The following is a 20,039-nucleotide window of genomic DNA, read 5'->3' on the forward strand; positions in this document are numbered from 1 at the left end:
CCAACAAAGATGTTAAACAGCACCGGTCCCAATACTGACCCCTGAGGAACGCCACTCATCACTAGTCTCCACTTGGACATCGAGATGTTGACCGCAGCTCTTTGAGTGCGACCATCCAGCCAATTCCTTATCCACCGAGTGGTTCATCCATCAAATCCATGTCTCTCCAATTTAGAGACAAGGATGTCACGAGGGACAGTGTCAAATGCTTTGCAGAAGTCCAGGCAGATGATGTCAGTCGCTCTTCCCTTATCCACCAATGCTGTAACCCCGTCACAGAAGGCCACCAAATCTGTCAGGCACAATTTGCACTTAGTGAAGCCATGTCAGCTGCCACCAATCACCTCCTTATTTTCCATGTGCCTTAGCATAGTTTCCATGAGGATCTGCTCCATGATCTTGCTGGGCACAGAGGTGAGACTGACTGGCCTGTAGTTCCCCGGGTCTTCCTTTTTTCCCCCTTTTTAAAAATGGGGGTTATGTTTCCCCTTTTCCAGTCAGTGGGAACTTCACCGGACTGCCACGACTTCTCAAATATGATGGATAGTGGCTTAGCAACTTCATCCATCAGTTCCTTCAGGACCCGCGGATGCATCTCTGGATCTCCTTGGGTCCCATGGACTTGTGCACCTTCAGGGGCCTTAGATGGTCTCGAACCTGATCTTCTCCTACAGTGGGCGGCTCTTCATTCTCCCAGCCCCCACCTTTGCCTTCTGCGGCTTGGGTGGTATGGCTCAAGCACTTGCTGGTGAAGACTGAGGCAAAAAAGTCATTGAGTACCTCCGCCTTGTCCATATCCCGGGTAACCAGGCCTCCCATTTCCTTCTGGAGAGGACCCCTCATCTCCCTACTCTTCCTTTTATCACCAGCATACCTATAGAATCTTTTCTTGTTGCCCTTGACATCCCTGGCCAGATTTAATTCTATCAGGGCTTTAGCTTTCCTAACCTGATCCCTGGCTGCTCGAACAATTTAGCTGTATTCCTCCCAGGCCACCTGTGAAGCTTTAAGCAATTACATTTTAAAAGAAACCAAACTATGAAATTATAACCACAAAACTGTTTTAATTAAAGCCATCTAAAGATACATTCTTGACTCAAGTCATGAGTATTTCTTTCCACTGTTGAGGTTTCAGGACAAACAAATCCCAAGTAAATCTCTGATGTTGATTATTACATGTAAACCCCAGAAAACCAGTAATAAGATTAAACCATTACACTTCCCTAAATTAAAAAGAAACATTTAAAGAACATCTAATAAACAAGTTATTCACCAGCATGCTTTGTTCCAATAATGATTTACCTTCAGAAAGAAACTGTTCTTCTCGAAAATAGATCTCTTGAAGAATTCCTTGCAATAAGTTTATGACTCTTATTTGAAATAAGAGCATCAAGACATACAGCAAATTTATTATTGATTACTGTGTTTTTCATCAGGAGATTTCTTTCCTTTAACATCTTTTCCCCTTCCCCATATATGGGGTAAGAAGTAACTGCATTCAGTTTCCATATCTCTGAACACATTTCCTCACATCCTCCTCACATCCTAGCTGTACAAACTTCGAGTTCAGGCCAAAATTTAAAACCCAGCGATGCCTTTTGACTGTATTAGTGTAATTCACAAAGGTAGTGCAACCAACAGACTTCAGTTTGCAAATAATACAAAACCGAGTAAAGTTTTCTGCCAAAATGCAGACTTGTGAAACCAATAGCATGTTTCCTACTACACTTTCAAATCTGAAGCCAGCTGCCTCCATATGGCCTGCAAAAGAATTCACGAAACTGGGAGCAAGTCTCAGACACTAAAAATGTATAGCATTCATCTATGGACTACTAACAAACATTAAAACCATAAATTTCACTATTGATAAGCTTAAGCATTTATAAGGTTACTCAAAAATACAAACAAGCTAATATTATACTTGGATAGCATTTGCAATTTTGATCAAATCTGAAAATTAAATGTTGCTTAAATGTACTTTAACTATACTTATCTCACAAAAGCATTTTTTGCATAAGCTCATACATGAGTTGCATTAACTCGCCGTTTCACAATCACTGGGAAAAAAAAAAAAAAATTGATCCACCTTGAGATCCACCTTCATCAGGCTCTGCACAAGACAACCTGGTTTCAGAAAACATAACCAGGAGAAAAAAAAAGTCTTGTCAGACAGTAGTTGTACCAACAGGCTTAGTGATGGGGTATAAAATTACTTCTCTTGCTAGAGCACAGAAATCACTTTAATTAAAAAAAGTATTTAACTCCTCTTATAGAAATGTGGAAGCATAGCATTAAAAGAAATTCTTAAACAAGATTTTCCTACCATTTTGTAAGGCCTCCATGTATGCAATGGCTTAAAAAACTGACAAAAAACACAGCAGGTGTCCAACAGGATTCAGGCTATTTCAAAAACCTACACCTACTTGATATTTATTTGCTGAAGGGATACTTACGACACTTTCTTGCTCTTTGTTACTGAAAGATAAAAAGCTGCAGCATCAATTGTAGATCTGGAATTTGAAGCCTCTTACTCTTTCAGTGGCAGGCTTTTTGTAGGGCAGAGAAACAAGCCAACATTTTTGCTAGAGGAAGGAAACAGCAACTATCATCACATATTTAAATATATCCAACTAAGCAAGATAGATCCACAGATTATGAAATGAAAGGTATTGTAGTAGTTAATTGAAAGACTTCCAGAGCTCTAGGAAAACAATACCTAATTAAAGCAATAGCATCTAAGAGTTCACTTGTGTAAACAACACAAGCAACCCACAGAATCAAATGGGTGTTCTACAGGCTGAGAGGAGCAAGATATGAATAGGGCTAAAAAAACAACTGACCTAACAAACGTTAAGTTTCTAGCATCTGCCTAAGACAGAAGAGTGACATGATCATTTAGACATTATAATCCTGTATCAGATTTTAGGCTATACTTTGTTACATTAGAAGTCACAGTCAATCTATAGTACTAAACCACTGCCAGCTCTCCAGACATTATCTTTATAGAAGCTGTGTGCTGTCACAACATTGGAATGCCTTCTTTTAGATTCAGATGGTTCTGTTAAAAGCAAGCAGGAGCTGAGATTTGGATAAATTAATTTAAAAGATGGGCAGTAAACATGTGGCTACAGAAGGGAAAATGGGTATAGCTGAAAAGGGACAAGTTAAAAGAATAAAAGAGGCTGCATTACAAATAAAGCTACTAATTTAAAAGGAAATCTGTCCAAGTGCAGTATTTAACATCATTAGCTAAAGCAACACAGCCTGAAGTTGGAGAAATCTATAAAACATGCCTGTTGTGATGTTTTCTAGTGGAAAATGTAATTTGGCACTTGCTACAGAATGAGTTCAACATCCCTGCATCGTATTATGCGTTGGCTTGATTCCTAAATTGCTACATCTGGAGAAACAGCAAGAGATCTTGTTGTTGCTCCTTGATGCAAATAATTCTACCAAAGGACTGTCAAGACACTAGTTACCATGTAAGAGACTTTAGACTACAGGGATAATTCTAGGTAGACCAACAAGTTCTTGCTGAGCACATTTCTCCATTAGGCAACATACATTACAAATGGAGAGATTTTTATTCTTTCCAGAACAAGGCTTTGAAATTCTGTTTTGTTCCACTGTTTAAAAGACTGTGGGCCATAAGCTATCTTTCATGATATACACAACTATTATTAAATGGTGGAAGTCAGAGACTCTTCTTGAAAGACTCTCTGCTCGAATCAGTTGATGCTGGATTTCCTAAACCTCTTACAACGTTCATGACAACTCAATACATAAAAGTAAGTATTCTCACCTTGCAAATTAGTATTATCTGATTTGTTATAGGACTATTGCAAATGAGTCTTTGCCATCTATCAACCAAGAACAGAAGACTGATCTTCAAATCAAGCAGCTCTGAAGAAGTCCCAGAGTTTTTCTGACACTTGTTGGCTTCGTTAAGGATACTCTTTTTTATCTTTTAGAATATTTTTTGTCTGTGAATCTTAGGATGACATACCTCATCTAGTACTGCCTCCCTAATTTCAATAAGATTTATCTAAAGCACCTTGAAAAAAAATTAAAAATCAGCAGGCATATCAATTTTGTGCTGATTATCAAATAAAAAAGTAAAAGAAATTGCTAATCTATTTAAGAAACTAGCAAATACCCCTGCTATAACTAAGTATTTTAACAGTTGCTTAGGCTTATTAATATGCTAATTCCTTAAACAATGGATTCTTGCAAAACTCTCTTTAGAAAACTGCAGCAGACACTGCATTTGCAAGTGCATGGAACACTAGTAATACGCAGGAAAAGTCAGAAGTTCAGGGGACAGCAAGACTCCAGATCAAAACAATAGCTACATTGGTGCAGTCATCTTTCCTGAAGTCCATTTGTCCGTAAACTGACAGCTCTATTTTGATAAAATATAAACATGATGTCCACATTTCTACTATTCTTCACATCTCCAACCCAGGGTTCTCCAAACCAAATGGTTCAGAGAGTGAAGTGGGGACGCCCAGTAGAGGGTCAGGTGTGGCCCCATAGCCCTCAGGGAAAAGGAGGGAGGAATGATTGTGGCACTACAACCGCATCGCATTGTACAAGATCACAAACACAACTTAGTGCTAATGTTCAGAGGTCTAAATCTTTCATATCTGTCAAGGTAACCAGCATGTCATATATCAAATGCATGACAAGCTTGAAACAACAGTCCTAAAATATTAATTGCCCATTTCATTTCAACAGCTGATGAGATATGAATAATATGTTAAAAAATGCTATTAAATATTTTACTTTCCAAATCATTACAGAAGATGTGTTACTGAAGAACAATGCAACTGTAGTGCTGTAAAATTTGTAGTAAACTCAGGTGAACCGGCAATAAATTAAAAACAAAACTAAATGAATCCAAGATAACTCAGCTTTCAGAGATCATTTTATTACATAAGAATCTCAGCTTTTTAGTCAGGGGAAAAAAAAAAAGTCATATTCACGAAAAGGAAAGATTTACCAAAAAAAACCCCACAACCAAAAAACAAAACACCACAAACCCAAACCAAAAAAAAACATACACCACATGCACAAACCCCCAAACCCTACAAAACAGGACACCCCCCTCAAAGACTCAAGAACCAGATGACAGATAAAAAAGACAAAAAATTTAATATTCTACTTTTATTGGGTGGGGGATATGGGGAGAAGTCCTATTCAAGGTTTTTGTATATTTGGATTAACAATACCGTAATTTACATTGAAAGAAAGCTCATTCTGAAAACACAAGGCAAAGCTCTAGAGCGGGGTTAAGCATGAGGTTTTGGGTTAATTTTCCTGAAAGACAACTTAGTCCTCAAAATCCACATGCAACAAAAGTGTCCCACAGAATTTGTATCACAGAACTGAGTGTTCTCAAATTATTAAAAATATTTTGGCCAAGGCTAAGGAAAGGGAGGTGCTGATGTTTCTACAGTCTTGTGTTCGACCTTGTCAACAGCTACAGCAAAGTCATCCAAAATCCACTGAATTCCAGAAAAGCCTGACCTACCTACTGCATTGAAAATAATCTCATCAAAAAAGTATAGGATATGAAGACAGACATTTGTGTCTTTTCATTTACAACTTTTCAACAAACCAAACGAAACCAAAACAAAAAAACCACCAATACCACAAAACAAAACCAACCAACATAGTATTTTTACTGAAGACACTGTGTTTTTTGTCAATTAATAAAGGTGATTAGCAGCACCAAACATCACTTCTTCATTTTACAAACAAGGAACAACTTTTATGAAACCTACAGACACACACCCATATGTAATGCTGCAACCAGAATTAGCATTACTCTTTGCTTTTATTTTCAATAGAGCGAAACAAGAAGGGACTGCCACAGCTTTCTCCCACTGAGTGGAAAGTATTAACAAAATACTGATTTGTTTAGTGTATTGCTTTCAGGGAATACCAACCATTCAATCTTAGATGTAAAGTTATCTGGCTCGGCAAAAATATAAAAAGTGAAAAGTGAATACATCCTTTGGGATTCAACAGGCAGTCTGCAGAGTTTTCCTTCCATCAGAGTGGAAATCGCACATAATAGAAAATAACTCTTTCCAGTACATTTCTTCAGTTTTTAAATGACAGATTTAAAAATTAAAAGCTGTTCTGTTTTACTCTCAGATCTCCACTTTGGCTGAATCAAAACCAATAAATAATAATAATAAAAAAATCAAACAACTTATGTAAGGTAAAATTAAAAATTTCAGGCATTTCATATACAGAAGAAACCCATCTAAGACAATAAGCTCTGATCTTTAAGTAAAAATCCTACATACACACACTCTAACCCATTACATGCATGCACTGTTCAGTTTTACAAAAAGAAATCCCAAAATGCTTAATTTTACAGCAAATAAACAAAAAGCAAAGTAATCCCACCTTCTTTTTTATAATTCTGTCCTTTGTCCGGTTCTTAGAGTTAAGTCCAGCCTTTTCTGTTAGCCAAGATTTCTCTTTTGATGTTTTTATAATATTCTGAAGAACCATCCTTAAAATATTCTTCATGTGGACAGTCGTAAATAGTAGTGAATATAAAAATATTGTGTAGAGCTAAAACCTAAGAACAGTTTCTGTGCAACAACTACAGTGAAAAACTACTTAAATGGAGTATTTTTGGTCTACTGGCATATGAATTCAAGCAGTAATGACAAGCAGCGATAAGATGTTCTAAAGAAACAAGACAGGCCACAGTTGTGACAGGAACAAGATAGGCTAGATCAAGTTTCACCTAATTAGGCAAGGTTGCAGTAGGGGAGTTCTGCTATCCTCTCGTTGTGCAATAGTAATCTTTGTTTACTATTATAATAAACAGTAAGTATTCATCTTAAATAAATTTACATATAAGGCTCTGACTGTCTCAAAAGAGACAGAGTGATTTTCCTGTTGAAGGGGGCAGTGATTTGAGCAGAAGTTCCAAGAGCAAATGACCCTAACAACTATCAAAAGACATTTCCATGACACATTTCTTAAATCAGGAAAATGTTTTAAAAAGACCAACCAGCTTAAAAACAAAACAAACAACAATAACAAATCCACCATGTATTTATGCCTAAAAATACTATAGTTCAAGCACTACTCCATTCTTGGCAAAGTCTGTCTTCTTGCTGGATGTAATTCAAGCAGCAGAGAATATAAAATGGTAAACTATGTCTCTGATTGCCTCTTCACGTCAAGGGACAGCAAACGTTTATCATCATTCCTGTCAACACTATACAGGATCCAGAGTGGGGAACAGACAGAGATGGCACCACCAGTGCATTCAGCTCTTACTCTGCAATTGCAGGAGCAAAGCATATTCTCCAGCCCGATCCATTCCCTTAATAGAGAAAACGGAGAGAGAGTGAGGAAGTGACCCAAGGGGGTAAAAAAAAAGGAAGAAAAAAAGAAAAGCAAAACAAAAAAATCCAACCCATACTATGAAAGATCAACAGAACCTGAACAACCCATCTCTCTTAAAACAGAGCTAGGAGCTACATTTTCTGTGTAGCACCTTACACATTAACTGCAGGAAAGGAAAAGTAAGGGGTTTTCGGCTTCATTTGCGAGCCACAGAATTGTCACATTACCCTTCTCTACAAGCAGCGGCAGAGAAGAAAAAGTTAGTAAGATACCGTATTTAGCCTGCTTCAACATTCAGAAATAGTACTGTACTCCCTTAATGCATTTTGTCGGTAACAAAAACATTCTGATTCCATGCAGTCTTCCTTCCTCCTTAGCAAACAAGTATCACGTTGAGAGGTTTATTGAGAATATAATTGGTAGAATCATTTCAGACTTATAAAATGCTGCAACTTAAAAAATTAACCTGTTAGCAACTGAGAACATTTTAAATAAATGAGAAACTGGAGGATATTTCTTAAAAGGGAAGGCTTGTTTTGCTTTTGGAAGGATGGAAAAATCTGATCTGGTTGTTCTCCAAAACGAGATTGTATCTTTATTTGCCAGAAAAAACAAACTATCACATGAATAAATATTTGAGAGGAAAAGCTGGGCCTATATTAACACATATTGTGCCACTCTTCCAACTATAGCTACTGGCTGAATTCTTCTGAACAACCCCCCACAACTTCTAAAAGCCTCACTTGCAATAGAAAGGCATGACATACACATGCAGACCAGAAGTATATGGGAGGGTCCAAAACTAAAGCCTGCCATCCCTATTGGATAATTGGGTTCTTTCAAAAGAAGAATATGAACTAAAATAAACATGTGTCACTGAACTTCCCTTTTATCCTGTCATCCTCCCTTCTGAAATAACTGAAAACACCTGTGTGTAGTTTGTTACATCAGATAAATAATAAAAACAATACAAGCACAGTGTAGCCCCTTACTTTCTCTCATACAGTCCATAGATGTATTGTCTCCATATTGAGTATCTGATCCAGTGCAGTTATTTGGCTGGCTGATTTATAACCGTTACTGTTACAGGTAGGTAAATATAAATCTAGGACATATGTAGAGAGATAAGGATACCACAACCTCTGGTTGCTTAATGTATTATCAGCCTCAAAATCCTAAATTAAAGAAACAAGGGGATTTTCCTCCAGAAAATGTAAAAAGGTTTTGAATGTTCTAAATTAAGGAGGTGAGGTACATGCAGTATTTCATAGACCTAAATTATGATCCTGTATTAAATGTAAAAACTATGTAAGATCCAAAAGGACTTGCCCCATGTCACAAAGCTCATATTCAGCAAAACTATATATCCACAGATTATGTAAATCACTCAGTAGGAAAGTAAAGTCAAGTCTATGATCCTACTAAAGCATTTTAACATGAAGACACTCATGACCTCTGAAAACCACATGGAATGATGTAGGAAAAAGAATATAAAGTATAACTCAAAGAATAATTCACTAAATTATAAACAACTTTTCATCAAATAGCTACACAAAATGGAAAATTACTTAACATAAAGCTATAGATTAAAATTAGTGGATGTGAGCAACTAAGAATACACAGAGAAGTAATGGACAAGTATAAAGAAACCCAAGAGTTCAGAAGGAATAAAATACAACACTGGATGCAGAGTATCACTAACTTAATTTAAGGCTTACTTGTTTTAATAACTTCTGTTCCACTTTGCCACCCTATCTCACCCTCTCACTATTTTCACTTCTTTTCTCCTGCTATATAAGCTATCTCGTAAATGCCTAATATGCAAATGTACAATTTATTTATTTTGAACATGCTTAACTACAAATGTGAATGATTGCACAGAGGCCCTCTAAGCTAAGCTTTTCAACATTTGTGGAAATTTAATTTAAACAGACACCTTAAGATTACTTCCAGATGAAAATTAACTTAGAACTTGCACATACGATAAAGACTAAAAAAAAAATCTTTGTTTGCTTTATATACAGTCTCTTTCAGTTTCTCCAGTATGATCAATCAAAAATCCATGGATCGTTCTGGGAAAAGAAAAACAAAAAACAAACAAAACCAACAAAAAACCCCAATCAAACATCAATTTTTCACAGGTCACTGTAATTTAATACTTGGTAAAACAGGTACCTAGATTTACTTATCATTTCCACTTAGGTAAACTGACAACTTAGTTTATGTATTTCTTAAATAAGAACATCACATATTTTACTGAGATAAAAAATGTGATGTTCTATTACACTATAATAACTGTATGCTCAATAACCTATGCAGAGTATGACTTGTGGTGAGCATGTTTCCTTTTTCCAATCAAAGGGTAAAGAAAATAAAAGTGAAAAAGAATTTGATTTAAACATGTCAAATACATACATTCAAATATATACGTTCACAACAGAAATTGTGCTTAGCATGCTGTTTTCCAGGGGGGGTACGGGGGTCAGGTGTATGGAAGGGATCTTACCAACTGCTTTCCAAATGATGTTAGAAACACAGTAGCATCCCTAAATCCCCAGCATATCAGACTGTTTATTCCAGGATGACTACAGACACTAATATATAAAAACATACATAGCTACATGACAACATTCACATTTTTGCGTTCTTTCATATATTTGAAGACATCTTTTCTCACAAGAAAACTGCAGTACTTAACAGAACAAGGAGGATGACTGAATTACTTTGGTCCCCACTTCAGGTGGGGAAAGGAAGACAAAAGGTTTATAAACGAAATTCAGACACAATCAGAATACTCTCATCCCTGAGCACTGGAAGAAGAGAGGCTGTTGAGACCTCACTGCTTGAAAAATTTCTGTATCATTTGTGAGATCATAACAAAAAGCTGACCAAAAGCTTTTTCCTGCTTCTAAAAAGATACAGGCAAGTACATGCACACTCCAGATGAAGCTTACTTGTAATTTTGTGCCAAGGCTTCTCAGTTCTTTGGAACTCAGAGAGCAAACTGAGCAGTATTTGGTAGCTTCAGATGACTAGGGGAAGGGAGCAGCAGTAAAAGGAGGTAATCCAGTAATGCACTGAAGACTCAAATCACAAAGATTTGTTGAATGTTATAAAACACCCAGAAATGCAAAAATACCGTATTAGAAACACTGTATAGTAAATCCACTGATTTAGTGTGTCTTCTATGTCCCTTGAAGTGTTTTTTCAGACTATAATTTTGTACTGTAAAGACAAAAAATCCACTGTAAAAAGGATATCAAAGTAGTCTAAAGGTTGGTAAATGTGAAAGTGAATCAAATTCAAAAGTTCTTTATGTTTAGCTAAAAATGAGCAAAAGCACAGTAGTTGATACATAAATGAAATTATTCCAATGTAAGTATTTGAGTTGGACTCCAAAATCACGCTGGGGTAAACAGAGCAGTTTATAATTCAGAGTTTAAACTGATTTAAACCTCCTTCACCACTTTACCTCCTATCAGTGCTACAAAAACCAAATACTACTGCTCTCCACCATCTGAAAAAATTAAACAAAAGTAAAAATAAAGTGCTGCAGTCAGGAATTTGGCAGAGGGCGGGGGGGGACGGACTGCAAGCAACAGACTTGAAACTGATTTGTTTCAATGTAAAGCTTGGATTTTTATAGCATATTCCCATATCCAACAAGCTCTTGCTGAAGTGGTGATAAATGACAATAAAATGGTAAATACACTGCACTGTTAGTACACCAAGAAGCTAGTCAGAAAAAGGACTGAGAAGATTTCCAAGTGACATGGGCTAGAATAGTCACCAATCCATGTGATATGTTTTTAAAATAATTACATTGATCCTGACATGATTTAGAAGTGTAAAGGCAGTCAACCATTACAGATCTTTTTTCCACTATCAGAAGTACATGATTCAGACTTGCAGCTAAAATTTTCTGAAATTTAGATAACTTGGGACAATAAAGCAGTACATAAGGAAATTAAGCATCAGGCATGCTGAGACATTCAGAGCTGCATGCAGAGATGAAGCTGCATACAGAGACGAGTTTCATAGTTTATAAGACACTGTTTCACGAATTCAATAATCTCCCAAAGTGTACATACAGTCCAACTGTTTGGAGCCTGAATAGTAATTAACCCATTTGTTAGCTTGCAGAATCATCCAAAATTTCAATTCCAAAAACTTGTTTTTAAATACACAGCAGAAAAATCTAACCCCTTCTCTGTCAATGTATCTGAATAGCAACTTTAACACTAAGAACCCTGTTTGACTATTTCTAAGTACATATTTGACTAAGCTAAATATCTACCATACCCATGTACCATAAAAATTATCTTACATGATTTCTAAGAAATGGCTGTCAGTTTACAGATGCTAGTACTTTCTCAGATGCCCAAATAACAAGTTAGCTAAGCTGTCAGTGGGTAACTTACAGTTTCAGGCAAGTAATCACTAGTCGAACTGTTTAAACTTATTAGACATACTAGTTTCCTATGCTGCCCACATCATCACATGGTATATGCTCTGGCTATCACATTCTTCTCTCTACAAAATGCTAACAGCCTGCCAACCATTTTACAGACATCACTTATACCGTAACAATGTACAAATTTCCTCTCCTTATAGATCTTTTCAAAAGAAGTGATTGAGATATTAGTAACATTCATTAAAGACATATTATGACAACGTTTTGAATTTAAGTAATTTGAAAACCCCTATCTTTGGCTAGATAGGATAGATTCAGGTCAGGTTTTGACCAACACACTGGTTAAGATTTTACAAGATAGCCAGATACACTTTCTGAAGCCTGGGTTTTTTTCAAAGTAGTAAGCATAGGGGGAGGAGGAGGTCAAAAAAAGAGGTTGAACTACGTTGAAAGTACCGTAAGTGTGTTGAAAGTATCACCTTCAGCACAGAAGTAAGAATGCCAACAGGTGCAGCACTGTCTTGAATCATAAATTAGACCAATTGCATTAGGAAACAGGATTAAAAAAGGATTTTCTCATGCAAACATGCATTCAAAGTATGTCTCCTCAACTTAAACTGTACCTGTTATTCTAAACTAAGACTTAAGCCAGCTTCTTTGAGAAATTAAAAACAAAAGTACTTATATGCAGGTAAGCCTGTACTTAATGGCTATGGTAAACTTTGCTAGTCTCAAACTGCCCTATTTCTTTCCCTTTAAACATCAGAGAGCAATGCAGGCAATACTTTTCTCCACATATTAATAATGCAGCCCCGTCTACTGCTTTTTTCATCCAATACCGTAACTCTCAACAATTCTCAGCTATTCACCTTAGTAGATCTGGACAGATACATTCTGGTTTTCAGGAGGGCGAGGTTTGCTGGTCTCAAACTGTCAAAAACTGGCTCCCAGGACAGTAGGACACAATTAATTCAGATGGTAGTCAATGCACTCTGCTTATGTGCATGGTTTCAACCCGTGGGATTTGGGATTGAAGAAATTCTCCTATATCAGCCTGGCAGAGACCTTGGAAACTGCACTGTTCTCTTGTTTTGATTTCAGAGAGCAGGGAAGTTACTCTTCTTTGCCACTTGGGACATGGATTACATACCAAAATCATCTAGCTATATCTCACCATATTCATTCACCACCATGGAGTTGTTTCAGGCTGAAAAATCCCAACAACCTAAACTGATAAAACTGATTACATCCTTCCTGCAATCTATGCATTTCTGCCCTTTCTTGTGCTGGTTCCAATGCTTATCTGACCCTGCAGCGAGTTGTTTTCAGTGTGCTCAGCTGGCAGAAAAGTACCGGCGGGGGGGGGGAGCAAAAAGGGGGGGGGGGGGGGCAAACAACAACTTCCTGCTGAGTTCGCATACTGAAACAGCTCAGCACAAAATCAGATAAATACCAGAGCCAATACAAGGGAGGGGGCAGCAGGACTACAGCAGCCCCTGCAGTTATATCAATTTCACTTACACGAAACTGAAGCCTCAGTTTCACCCATTCTCAATTTATAAACAATAGTTTAATCATGTGAAAGCCAAAATCCTTTTGTCAAACTTAAAGCAGGCATAAGGATACATAGGTGAAATAGAGCGTCTGCAACATATGCAAGTTTAGATTGGATTGCTTCCTGCTGAAGTTGGAATTCCTTAAATATTAATTTTATAGCTTCAGTCTCCTCACACATAAATAGAACTCTGCAGCTAAGCAAAGCAATGAATTGGAAACTAAAAAAATCTTAATTGTACTTCCACTACTGAAGAACTAGGCTAAATTACACTATGAATCTTTGAGAATACGAAAATAACGGGCAGAAACCAGAAGGAATGCAATACTGTAAAGTAGCGGGGAAAATGACAGCTGACTACTGAGTGCCACCTAAGTTTTATTGTTTTTTCCTTTTTTTGGTCCCAACTTTATATTTGTTTCTCAAGATTTCCTCAAAGACCACACATATTACCAAAAAACCAATATCCCTTACTTGCTTTTGTTTCAGGGAAAATACAAAGCGTTACTGGATACCCAATAAAGATGTGAAAACTGGTGAAACCATAACTTATCTCTGAAATAACAATGTTACTGCACTGCAGAAATCTTTAGTTTCATTTCACTGTTCTACTCACCTGCTAAATAGCCAGAGAACAAAATTCAAAGTATGTCGCCTGGGGTACAGCTCCACAATAAACTAAACTGAATAAACAAAAATACTGAAAGGGAGAGATTCCACTTCTCTATCCCCTTCTCCATTATCAATCTCGGCCAAGTGATCTGCTCCCTCCTGTACCAACATGGACCATACAATAGTCACAATGTAAGCCGATTTAATGCACTAGCCTGGCAAAACATACATATACATATGTGTGTGTACATATATCTCTTCAGCATTCTTTGGATACAGCTATTTTTTACATTTTTAGTGACCTGGATCAGTTTACTGAGACAAGCAGTGCAGTCCATTCAAAGCAAATGGTGAGAATGAGCAGCAGGGAAGAGGAAACAGCCTCTTCCACCGGCCACAGGAAACGGTTAACCCAGCTCATCCCTATTGTGAAACCTCAGCCCTGAAAGGAATTCAGTTGCTCCAACATCCTACTGCACCACAATCATAAACCTGCACTCTCCGATACAAGCAAGATTACACGTACTTGCTTCTAAGCACGCTTTAAGAAAACGAATAGAGTGATTTAAAATCGAGGCAAAGTGACTCAAAGTTTATGTTCGAAACAATTCTTTTCCTCGACTAAGCAGTTCATATTCTTGCTTGTCCTTGACTTATTATAGAATTTATGCTTTGTCCTCTTGGTAGCATTGTTGCTTTTGACACACAAATCTACTTCTGAAGGATGGTGTCTATTATTGCACAATATAATTCTATTATTGTCTGTCATAAAACAATTGCTTTCAGAAGCTCAAAACATTGAGTACATTCCACGGAAATATTGCCTAATACATTAGAGACTATTATTACATGCGTCCAAGTTTAATTGATTCTAATGACAGATTTCCAAACTATCAGAAAAATGTACCAACCTGAAGCGTTAAAATTAATATTTTACAGTATTTATTTACTTTAAAATCTTATAATTTAAGAATCAGTGAGACACAGGATTCAAGTCTGATGGAAGAGCTGTCCATAAGTGAAGAAAGATTTTAAAGGTATTTGAAATCACCTAATAATATAATTTTCCAATTTAAGGAGAAAAAAAAAAAAATTAATCCCACTTTGCTGGAGTCTGACACAAACCCAAGAATGAATCTCCTATATCCCAGGCTAGCATATTCAGTTAGAGTTGACGTATTTTGAGCTATCCTGTGCTAGTAATTAATGTATGGTAATACTAAGCTTTTAATTTAGACAAACACATAAGACTTGTAAATTCCAACAGTGAGTCATGATCGAAAGGGAGCAAGACATTTTCCTCCCACCCCCCCCAATTAGTCAATCATTTGTTTGCTTCTTCAAACCTCCATTCTTGAAGATTATTTTTTATTTCTGAAGATGCCTCCAGCTTGTAAGGACGAAAAAAAAAAAAGACCTAAAAACCCCTAAACGTTTAAAAAGATAATAAATGTGAGCTTTGATTTTAATACCAAGCATTAGACTGCAAATTCTTCAAAAAAGGTACCGTCTTTATTCTATGTATGGACAAGTCTTAGCATAATGGGGGCTGTTCCACAGCTGTATGCAATCTTAATATAAATAAAAGAATAAGCTAGGTGGTTTTTTTATAATATATTTCACATCAAACTTGGATTTGTTAGATTAACATAACTCGATCTGGTGGAATGGAATTTTCTTGTCAAATACCTATTCTCTCTGAAGTCTGCAATGGGCAACAATCTCATCTATGTTAATCTACGAAGAGAAACTAACAAAGTATCCTTTCCCTCAAAATTTTCTCATACGTTTCATTAGAATCCACACGTATCTATTAAATATATTTAAATATTCTACTATTCATAGGCTACTCTGATAATACTTTTCGTTGACTTGCTGAAGCTGATGAACTTATTTTTACCACAGAATAGGCCATATTCTGTCATCCTAAAAAAAGTGACATGATCCAAAAAAACCACGAAATGGCCTTTAAGCTTTGTTGCAATAAATAACTCCATTAATAATGGCTGATAAACTTGCAAATTATTCTCTACAGTCAGTTCAGATTTATTCAGCAAACAAGGATGATATCAGTATTGCTGATAACTATACAGCTCTGAATTAATTGCAATATATTTTATCTCAACATCACTGAAAATTCCTAATATTAAGTGTATCAAAGTGACACATCTTCCTTTAGACTTTTACAACAAAGAACTGTATTAGTAGTGACCTTCCTAAGGGAAGAGAACAGTGTGCACTGATTTGAAAATATTTTGGGTTTAGATTAGGAATAAGCAATGACCACTTTGGACTTTTTCAGAAAGGTTTTAGACTGAATACGTGACAAGTGGATACCTCATTTGAAAAAAACCCAAAACAACCAAACAAGAAAAACCCCAACAAAACCCCCTTTTTCTTAATTGACCTGGAAGATAGCTTAATGGAAAAATAACTACTGCAGATACCATCTTTGGTTTGTGTTTTATCAGTCATGTCACCTGCCTTCATAGGTCAGGAACATATGTAGCAATTAAGATATTAATGCACAATGTAATACTTGAGATCCACTTGTACATTGCTTACTCTAACATAAAATATGCATTGGTCATAGTAATCTTTGGAGAAGAGTTGCAGTGTCACACAAAATTAACTGGACAAAAAAAAAAAAAAAAAAAAATAACTAAAAACTCTCCAAAAATTTCACTCGCACTTCTATTAAAACAACAAACACAACCATCTGATCCTACACATAAAAATAGAATGCGTCCAACAAGTCTTTGACTCTATGCCTCACATAAAGTCCCACAAGGTTCCTCCTCGATGTGTTAAAAAATGTGAATGCTGGCTGCAACTTCACTGATATTCATTTCTCCCAATTAAGTTAAAGGCAAAACCAGAAAAGCTTTGCAGCAGTAAGCGCTAGGGGAATATGCAGTACTAACTATTCCTCCTGAGAGATTCAGTCCATCACAATTTCTTACACAGCATCCACCATCGCCTCTCTTATCACTTTATTGATGGTGTACAGAATCTACATAGTTCTATGCCTTTGGCATGATACGTTACCTCGCATATGCCGTAAAAGAACGATACCCAAAATTTAGGTAAAAACAGGAAGTGTTATACACTTCTCAGCTGTAGCAGTTCCTTCTTCCACTGTATCTCTTCTTAAGTAGGAAAACAGTGCTCCTCACAAGTGGCTTTTTCTTGTCTGCACCCTAGTGTCCAAGGAATATGGCTAATACTTGTCAGCAGAGGCAATTCTGGAACTACCATCCAAGAAGAAAAAGCATTAATTGCATTATTTAAGGTAAAATTTCCAACACTTCCAAAAAACAAAATCTAAAGTCCCACCAAAAAATGCTACTGGGGCAGAAGAAAAAAAAAAAAGAAAAAAAAAAGAAGATACTTAGGCTCCTCCAAACAGGTTATAGATTATGTGGCTGAAAGAGGAGCTACATCCACAATATTTTTGTAAACAAAATAAAACTGTGGCTGTTTTAACCCAAAAGATTTCCTGTTTGAAAGGATATCATAGTTCTGGGTTTGCACATTTTATCTAAGAATGCAATAAATACTAACCTTTTTTTCAGTGAAAAAAAACATCACTATATTCAAGGCATACTTATAGTAACTATTCTAGTAAGTTCCTTAGTAAAAGTGATATTCAGTGTAGCATCATAAGCTCATCATACACATAGCCCTTATGTCCTGAAGGCAATGAAAGAGTTTATGATGGACGTGCCTTGTCAGCAAAGCAAAAAACAATGGGTGATAAAAGTGCAGTCCACATCATTATTACTTCTTGAAGCCCAACTGTGTTCAGGACCAAGAATATAATTATTTTTATATTTTTCAAAAACTAAGTAGAATAAGCAATATGAACTTATATGGAAAGGATGTTAAAGAACAGAGAAGGAGGTATCCTCGTCACAAAAGAAATCATAACTGATAAAAACCTCTCAGAAGTAACTCTGTTCCCCATGTGGAAAAAAAAAAAATCACCACTGACAAAACACAGGAAAAGAGGAAAATAGATCATTCCAGTTTCTATGCTTCAGATATGACTTCATTGTTAAAAATGGTTGTACAGAATGTAAAAAAAATTACCAATCCAAAAATGGCCTCAATCAATTACTTCAAATCTGATACATGCAAATCATAAGAAACTAGAAAAGTTTGATAACATTTAATTTTGTTGACACAAAACTGTAGTGATACCCACTTGTTATAACAGTTTAAGTCTAGTAGTATTAAAATCTCTCCTCTTGCTATTATATACTTTTGTTAATTATAAAAAAAAACCACAACAAAAATAGAATCAGGGAGGAAAAAAGCTTCTATGAATATGAATTCAAGGAATTCCATCACATAACAAGTTAGATCACTAGTTTTTCCCTTTTCAGAATACAAAATCTCCAGTAAAAAACCCCAGAACATTCGGTCCAGTTCTACAGCCATATGTTCACATTATTTTGATATTATATGTTGATTATTCCAGTAAAGGGGGTTGGTTTTTTTCATCCTTGCAGTCCAGAAAAAGAGCTGGGATGAGAAACTGGAAGACTAAAGGCAGTGTCACAGTGTCTATTTAAATATACATATTCCTTTACCTTATGATAGACTGTCCAAAACAGCATCTAAAAGCTCTTCAGAAAAGTAAAATATTTATTATTTTAGGATTCAGCCTCAGTAAGCTCTAATCTGCAACATTACAACCATTGTAGCAAGGTAATTTGATTTTATTAAAATTCAGCCGTCAGTATTAAAAATGCTTTGATGTTTCAAAAACATAATAAAAAGTCTGAATCTTACACCACCTTCCAATAAGCACAAACAACTGCTACATTTAAACAACCATGAAGGTAACACGAGACACTGGCAGAAACACTCAAATAGGTAAAAAACCCACCCTTTTTAAAAAAAGTCAATCACTGCACTATGGAAGTTATGACATCAGCCTGAAACCCACACACAGGTTAGTAATGGGAAGTAAATACATTTGTTCTGACTTAGCCTGTCATTGGCATACTATGTTTTCAGTAAGAATTTTATGAATGTAAAGCATAACCCAAGTTGCAATGGAAGGTGAAAAAGCTGACAGTCACCTTGTTTTTGTTTTTACAAGCTAACATCCATATGTTTATAGAACAAGCCTGTAACTCAATGAACTTTGTTGCTGGTTTCTAGTGTGCCTAGTGCACTGATATTCTTACACAGTAACAATAGAGTATTATGGTACCTAGCAGTTGGAAGTTAAAAAGCACATGTTAAAAAGCGTATCATAACACCTGGTTTTTAAACACTACCTGTACTCGTCAATCTGAAATTTTACATCTAGTCTGAGGTATTTATTTCCTCCTCTCACTCATGAAACAAAGTTAGAGCAATGAAATTTTGTAAAAGATGTCTTCAATATTCTCACCGAAAAGCATTCTCCTGCAGTGCTTTGGTCGCAAACACTGCAGAGGAACTGTAAATAAAAAGCTCATTTCTATTGGAATTAGAGAAAACACGGGAGATACTCCCTTATATGGAGTTATCTCATAAAACCACATTTGAGATCAAACGGAGTTTGAAAGAAATCAACAAGAAGAATGTAATTGTTTATTACTCAGTCTCAGAGGATCCTGTCATAAAACGAAGTCATCAAGAGCAACTCTTCTGACCACTGCATCAGCCCACAGCGAAAGGGGGGAGGGAGAGGGGAAGGAAATGGAGAGAGATTCTGTCACAGAAGACAATCAAGGTTGTTTGCGGGGAAACGAAAGGTTTTATCTTCGATAAATAAGCGACGGTTTCACAGAAGAGGTGGCAGAAACCGGGTAGGAAGACCGCCTTTCCCTCAGAGGTGGCGAGGCTAAAATGAAGCTGCCGCTTGCACTCGCCTGACCGGCCGAAGGGCCGGAACCGCCTGCCCCGGGACTGGTTAACCCTTCCCCACACCCGGGCGGCGAAAAATCGGCGCTTGGAAGGAAAAAAAACATAACAAACAAACATAGCCCCCACGCGCACCCACTCACACAAACGCAAAAAACCCACCCACGCGTCACACCGGGCCTCGGCGTCCAGCAGCTGGTCCTCCCGCCGGCCGCG

The 20,039-nt window shown here is 36.6% G+C and overlaps 1 protein-coding gene across 1 annotated transcript in view; it reads right to left on the reverse strand.

Moving 5' to 3' along the window:
• Nucleotides 1-20,031, reverse strand: part of PPP1R13B (protein phosphatase 1 regulatory subunit 13B) — a 77,960-nt gene extending 57,929 nt beyond the window's left edge. The window contains exon 1 of the mRNA XM_009280981.1: nucleotides 19,986-20,031. The gene's annotated coding sequence lies outside the window, so the exon portion shown is untranslated. The remainder of the gene's footprint in view (nucleotides 1-19,985) is intronic.
• Nucleotides 20,032-20,039: the final 8 nt, after the last annotated feature.

Source organism: Aptenodytes forsteri, unplaced genomic scaffold (assembly GCF_000699145.1).
Source record: "Aptenodytes forsteri isolate BGI_AS27 unplaced genomic scaffold, ASM69914v1 Scaffold193, whole genome shotgun sequence".
NCBI classification, from domain to species: domain Eukaryota; kingdom Metazoa; phylum Chordata; class Aves; order Sphenisciformes; family Spheniscidae; genus Aptenodytes; species Aptenodytes forsteri.